We start from the raw sequence: 7,622 nt of genomic DNA, 5'->3' as shown, positions 1-7,622 counted from the left end.
TGAAAGTGCCTCTCCACCCCTGCCCCACTTGCTAAAAAAAAAACCACAATACTGGCATTTTTGTGAGTAGCTTTTTTAAGGGGCTTTTGGTTGCACTTTGTTTATTTACATTTTATTTAAATTTGTATTTCTTTAAATGCCTTCATGCTTGTTAATTCTGTTAATTAATTCTCTCACTTCTTCACTCACTTAGACGAGTTTTAACAGACCTTCTGAAGAGGGTCAAACACAATATAAGGAAGGAAACGAGAGGATAAGAGGACATGAACAGAGAAAGGGGTGCTTTGCTTAGTTCCAGAAGTTCACCATAAAGCACATTGCAACCTACATGCTTTGTCTTATCATTTCACTGTCAAGTATGAAAAGCACTACAACATCTAAAATTACATCCCCAGTCCTCCTTTAAAGACCTAAATTTTTTATGCAGATGAATAACTTTATGCAGATCACACATTTCTGGGACATGACTGATATATGACTTCTAGAGAAGAAAACATGTGCTTAAACATGTATTGCTGGCAGCCTTTTCATCTAATTCCATTAGTGCCTCTTCTTTACATAAATTCATCTCACTTGTCACATTACTAAACTTCATTTTCACAGAATGGGTTCATCCTATAGCAGAGCAAACTAAACTTGGAGTTGTTTGAACAAACAAACAAACAAACAAACAAACAAACAAACACACATATATATATATATATATATATATATATATATATATATATATATATGTTATATGAACCTGGCGCTGATAACAGAACATGGTCATGTCTTCAGTAAAGTGGATTGCTGACTTTAGTGAGGTGGAAAAGGTGGTGAAAGTGGAGTGACAGGGCTATCCTTCCTCTAGCAGCCAGGTTCAGAGCGTATTAAATTAGTCTCTAAGACAATAAACTACCATTGCTGGCATGAGAGAGCTTTTTAAAATTCTAAGAGAGAGTGCCATAATGGACGGCGGTGCAGCCTCATCATGAGGAAATTCTTTTTCGTGTTCTCACACTGAGAAGAAGGCCTCCAGCTCTCTTTGATGTTCATCTAAAGCACTTTAATCCTTGCTCATCTGAAGGCCCCCTGTCCCAAATCTGTGTCTCAAGTCTCTGTAACCCATCCTTTCTGATGTAAATTGGTATAAATAATAATATCTACCATTTCCTCAGAATCACATTTTTATGCTAATGGCATGGACCAACAAAAATACATATATTCATCTGTGTCAAACAATATATATGCTATTTTTTTTGTACGTTTCTCCAATGCACATGCAGTACTTAAAATTCATACTATAGTCTTCTGATTCATACTGACGAATTAGAAGCACACACATCTCAGTGTGGACAGAAGAAATCCAAAGCTTCAAAGATGTTAAATAAATCCCCCATGGGTTTCTCTTTTTGTGCAATATAGAATTAATGGGGAAAGAATCTGCTTTGTTAAGAATAAAAGTATTAGAAAACATGAAATTTAAGATATCACTGCAAAAACCCATGAGACAAAGACATAAAGAACATGCTGCTGTCTGCTTACTAAATAGGAGAATATCCGAAACATTATCAGTTGAAGGACAGCAATTTGCTCAAGATATCAACCAAATATTTTTTACTTTCCCTGCAGAGTTGTTTTTTTCAGATTAAAGAAACCATTTTGTCATATGACCAGAACAGAAGTGTCCTAACAAGTTTCAGATTCTGAGTATTAAGTGGGCCTTACATAAGTTTCTGTCTCTTAGCCTTAAAGAACTAAGCAAAAGAGGATGGTTTGATGAGTTCTTGAGTATGTAAGTGCGTGTAGTGGGGTGTTGAACTGAAACAATGTGCTAAATTATGTAATAATGAGGGGCCAGTTTTCATGCATTCATTCATATTCAATAACCACACTAATTTGCTCAGGTTTGTAGTTGATCTGGAGCCAGCAACACTGAATGAGTTTTGTGAATCACAATGCTGGTGTACATTGCCACCTGTCCTTCTTGTAATTATACATACATAAACTCAGTCATTTGTTCATTTGTTCATTCCTTCATTCATCTTAACTAACTGCTTTATTTTGGTAGAGTCTATGCCAGAAACACTGCATGCAAGAAGGAGGAATTCACCCCAAATGAGATGCCAGTCCATTGCAGAGCACCATTCACACTTAGTGGAAATTTACTGTAATAATCCACCTACCTGAATGTTTTTGGGAGGTAGGAAGAAACAGGAGAACCCTGAGGAAACACATGCAAACACAGGAAGAACCTACAAAACTCTGCACAGGTTCAGGATTGAACCATGGGACCTTGGACTTTCAGACAGCAATGCTACCTGCGGCACCACCAGAATCTCAGAGTCTATGAATTGTAAAAAGCCATGAAATATAATCAGAATAGTCCACTTGCGTTTTTCTGCTTGTAAACTTATGGTATAAGCTATCAAAGGGAAAAGATATGGAAATGCATTTACTGCATTTACAAATGCCAGGTGAAGGTACAATTGGCCTTAAGGTCAAATTCACAGACAGAAGCATATCTGTTGTCCACCAGTGACCCTGGTACCTAGTTGCCACTGTGTCCTTATTTGGCACAGCCACAAACTCATTGCTCTGTTTGATTGCTTTTTACTTGCACAAACAGAACAGATCAAAGTCCCTTTAGGTGGAGGTGCAAAACAATATGGAGATGCTTATATATATTACACCAGTAAGGGCAAGATAGTAATTTTCTCTTGGCTGGAATTGGAAATTAATCAGTTAATTTAAGGTACAACATCCCACTGCAATATAAAACAAAACAAAACAAACCACCAAATACATTTAATGATAAAATGGTACCACAGGTGAAAAGTTTGTCACTCCTAATTCGTTCTTTCCAGCCATAATCAAAGGTTCTGGCTCATCTGTTCCTCCCCAATTCTTTCCCAGACTGTATATACCTCAGCGTTATATTGTAAAAGAAAAGGCAGACGGAAGCAATTTCATGCACCACGACACATGATGTATACACAAAATGGATCCTGATATCTGTGTGAAAATCATAAAGCCTTCACAAGATGCTCGGCTTAACTTAATTCTTCAGGGCTGACGTGGAAGAAATGTACAGCTTGCTTCTGAGCAGTGGCCTGTGCAAGTGTACCATTCTTGTACTGTTTTCACAACTCTACATGGAGCTTCAGAATGGAAATTACACAAAGAGTGTACAAATTTCATTAAGACCTACAGGCACAGATTTCGTTAGGACCCACACAGCAAAATAGCCAGTGTTGATTTAACACGCAGAGTGTTGAATTTACACCATACATTGTTTATATAAGTCCACTGGAATCAAATGAACACTCTAGGTGTTAATTCAACACTAGGGATTTTACTGTGTACAGGCCTGATGAGCCGAGCAGCTATATGGGACCAAATGCTGGAAAGGATACCAGCTACACTGGTTGTATGTCAGTGATCTGCATGATCATAATGGAATGGATTACAGTATATTCACATCAGAAGTTCTAGAAGAATATGTACAGCATTAGCAGGGACAATGGTCAATAGGCTAGGGACAAAAGATAAAACATCATAAAAATCCTGGCACACAACATGAGAAGACATCCATGTGTCCAGAAATGGTAGAAGATAAGCAATAAGCATGACTAACAGGATGTAAAATGGGCAGCTATATAATATAATAATAATAATAATAATAATAATAATAATAATAATAATAATAATAACAACAACAACAACAACAACAACAACAACAACAACTGAAATTTCCTCATTATCTATTTCGTAGAGACTCATGGCTATCATGGTTTTTGATTCTGGATTGTTTACCTTGATTGTGATTTTGTCTTGATCTCTGATACCCAGTATGTTCATTGCCTGACCTCACACCTGTTTCTCAACCCTGATTATGTCTAGTGTGGTGGATTTGGGGTTTTTTGTATTTGTTAGTATTTTTAAAAGAATTTACTGCAACTGTAGCCGTCTCTGTCATCTGACAGTATACATCGCTTGAAACATGGAGGCAGCAGGAATGTTCAACTGGCACCAAGCATTAGTGGCTCAGGGCCACTTAGTAAGGGAGCAAGAGCAACAGCCAAGCTCAACACCAAAACAGCACAACTATCCACCACGCCAATGCCACTAGTGACAACTATGGTGGCAGTATTTCCCCTGGCTCCCCCTCTCATCACTTACCCTAACAAGTATTCTGGTAACCCAGCTCACATTTCATCCTAAGACCGATTCACTGAATTATTTCACCACATATTTCATCATGTACCTGAAGGTAAAGAGCTTGGAAAGCAACTCCTATCAGTGACCCAGGGCAATCGTAGTACTGCTGAGTACACCTTGGACTTCAGAACACTCGCCGCAGGTAGTGGCCTGAATGAAACTGCACTCAAGACAGCATATCACCAGGGCTTAAACCCAGGGCTCTCACAGCCCTCGAATGTGAATGACAAAAAAAAAAATCAGGACTATGCTTCTACTGTGGCAGCGATCAACAAGAAGTATCCAAGTGCCCAACATCCAGCATTAACACTGAGGGAGTGGGCTCCCACCAATCCATGACCACCTATGGTGAGTCCCTCAGAAGGTGTTTCTACCCTTCAGTTTGATTGACTCTGGTGCAGCTGGAAATGTCATTGAACACCCATCGCAGAAAATCTCAAGCTCTGTCTTCAACCTCTCCTGAAACTGAGGAAATCATTCTCCCTGAATCATGTGTTGTGGGTGCACTGACCTTGGATCTGGATCGAGAAATTGCCCGAGCCAACCAACTCCAGTCTACTGAGTCCTGTACCAAAGGAAAAACCTCTGTTCCTCTCAGTTTGTGAATAAAACTCAGCACTTGGGCTTGCACTTCACCTGGCACTACAAATATGCTCACTGACATACATCAAGTTATATAATCATGCACTGTTTGTGTCCAGTCCGAGGTTCCATTTACCTTACCTGCAGGTAAATTAGTACCTCTACCAGTCCTGTAATGCCTGTGGTCACACTTAATCTAAATATCATGACCGACCTACTGGACTCCCAAGGAAAGACAGAAATCCTGGCGATCATAGACAGATTATCTAAGTCCCACCACCTGATACCACTGTCTTAGCTATCCACAGCCTGTTAAGCTGCTGAGCTATTATATCACCATGTGTTCAGATACTTTGGATTACCAGAGGACATTGAGTGATTGGGGATCACAATTCACATCCCATGGCTTGGAGAGCTACATGGAAAAACTGGGAGTGGCCATCAGCCACAAGCCAGTCACCCACAAGACAATGGTCAAGTGGAGCAAGCTAACTAAGAAATTGGCAGGTCATTTTGCACCAATAACAAGGAGAATTGGGCTTGCTTCCTGCCATGAGTTTGCGCAGAACGTGCTGAGGCACTTGGCCAAACAGCTCATTTTCTTCCAACGCGTCCTCGGCTACCAACCTCTCTTGTTTCCATGGAATGCTAATCCTTCCCAGCCACCATCTCTGCTGCATGACAGTGTTATTGTTATTTGCATTTACTCAAGTAGCTAAAAAGTAAGGGAGACTTACAGTCTCATTAAGCATTGTGCAAACTACATACCAAAAATTGCCTGAACTCTTTCTATAAAACCTTAAGAGCCACATACATTACACTAGTGTGGCAATTAATACAACATACATGCAATATTGATAGACAGTGAACGTGCAAAGCAATCAAACCCATGAATAGAGTCCTCAAATAATTTTTTTTTTCCCTCCTGTGATTCACCAGTTATTCTAATGAACTTGCATCACAATGATGAGTCCGTTGTAGCCTGTTTGATTACAGAAACAGTAGCCTCTTGAAGCCTCTTACGAATGAGATGCTGAATAAAATAAATATGTTCTGGTAGCTTGCAAACTGTGCTGATTTACATTTAACACTTAATGAGATTCAATTAAATGCAATCTATCTTTGTTAAATTAACATAGCACTCCTGACTTTTTTCATGGACGCACTTAACATAACTAAAATTTTGTCCTGGTGGCTGTAGCCAACAATTGGTCAAATTTGCATAAATTACCAAGGCCCAATAAAGAAAACCCAACATTTCTATGGGATCATGCATCAGAGGTGAATTGTTAATAAATCCTTTTATGATTTGGCAACCAAAAACATTTGCTGATGCCTAAAGAGCCTGTGCTAGCTTGGTTAATTAATAAATAATGTAGTGGCAATTAGCAGTGTATATCACTATTTTTGCTGTGAAATGGGGACGTGGTGGCTCTGTAGTTAAGGCTTTGGGCTATTGCTTGGAACTGTTCAAATATCAGTGTTGCCACTTTTGGGTCCTTGTGCTTAGCCCTCAAACTGCTCAATATCTTGTCTCTATTGTAAGTTGCTTTGAAAAAAATCATCAGCCATTCAAGCAATTTAAAAAAAAATAAAATAAATAAATATATATATATATATATATATATATATATATATATATATATATATATATATATATATATATATATATATATATATATAGCTTCGATACATTTAAAGCATAACAAGTATTTGCATTTAAGTCAATTAAATTTTTAAATGCTATCCAACATGTTGTGGCTCCTGGAAGATAATATTAAAATGATCTTTCTTTCTTTCTTTCTTTCTTTCTTCAATCTCTCTGCCACATTTTTAAAGAAAAAAAATATTACAACAAGTGCCAGATGCATGAATATGATGAAAGGGGTGTGAGAAAGATCCTGACTTGGGGGAGAGAGTATGGAGTGAGTGTAACATGAAATTAATACCTTCTATTAATACCTTCTTCTATTCTGGCAATAAACTCTATATAATGCCAACAAAATAAGCCCTGATAACACCAAGTAATGAACTATGCACCATTTCATGATGCTAGAAGTGCAGAAAGAATGTGTTAGGTTTGGAAAGCTCTGTGGTTCTTATTGCTAAACTCTATTTTTATTAGTCAGTTTTGATACAATAAAGCCACATGCAGCAGTCCAATATTCCAGTGTCCAATATTCATTCATCCATGCTGGTGTGTATTGATCATGGTGGTAATAAGGAGAGTCTATTGAAAAATAATGATTTTTCTATGATAACAAACATATATTTTTTGGAGGGTTTGTATGCAGGGCCATTAGTAAGCTGCTTATATTTCTCATTATGGGAGTCAGCATCATCTGCCTCTGGGCACCAAGGGCAGGAGAGTAGTCTCCTGTAACACAAAATGTATTTACAAAATAATTGAAGTTTGGGAGAAACTTCCCTTCTGTTCATAGTGACAAGGTTTTAAAGTACAGGAGAATCCACTTTGTTTGTTTGTTTGCACTCTTTGTCCCCCAAACCAATGTGCCTCAATACACTCCATATTATTCAATGTTTTGAAAATAAAACATTTCAAACTATATTATATTTTAAAATAAAATATTGTGCTATATTCTCCACTCATCTGCCTGCACCTGCTTCCTCTGCCCCTTTTATTATGTGGCCTTTAACCACCTCCACCTCATATAACAGCCACAAATGTCTACTGATCTACTTTGCCTCTTTATGCAAGCTGCTTCTTGTCTATCCTTAAAGTTCTCACAAATTCTCACTCTGGCATGCCCCTGGTCTGGTGCCAGTTGGCTGCCCAAATCCCTGTCCATGTTCTCACACTAACTTATGATCTTGTC

This window comes from Ictalurus punctatus, chromosome 9 (assembly GCF_001660625.3).
Source record: "Ictalurus punctatus breed USDA103 chromosome 9, Coco_2.0, whole genome shotgun sequence".
In the NCBI taxonomy this organism is placed as follows: Eukaryota; Metazoa; Chordata; class Actinopteri; order Siluriformes; family Ictaluridae; genus Ictalurus; species Ictalurus punctatus.
This window is presented reverse-complemented; position numbering follows the sequence as displayed.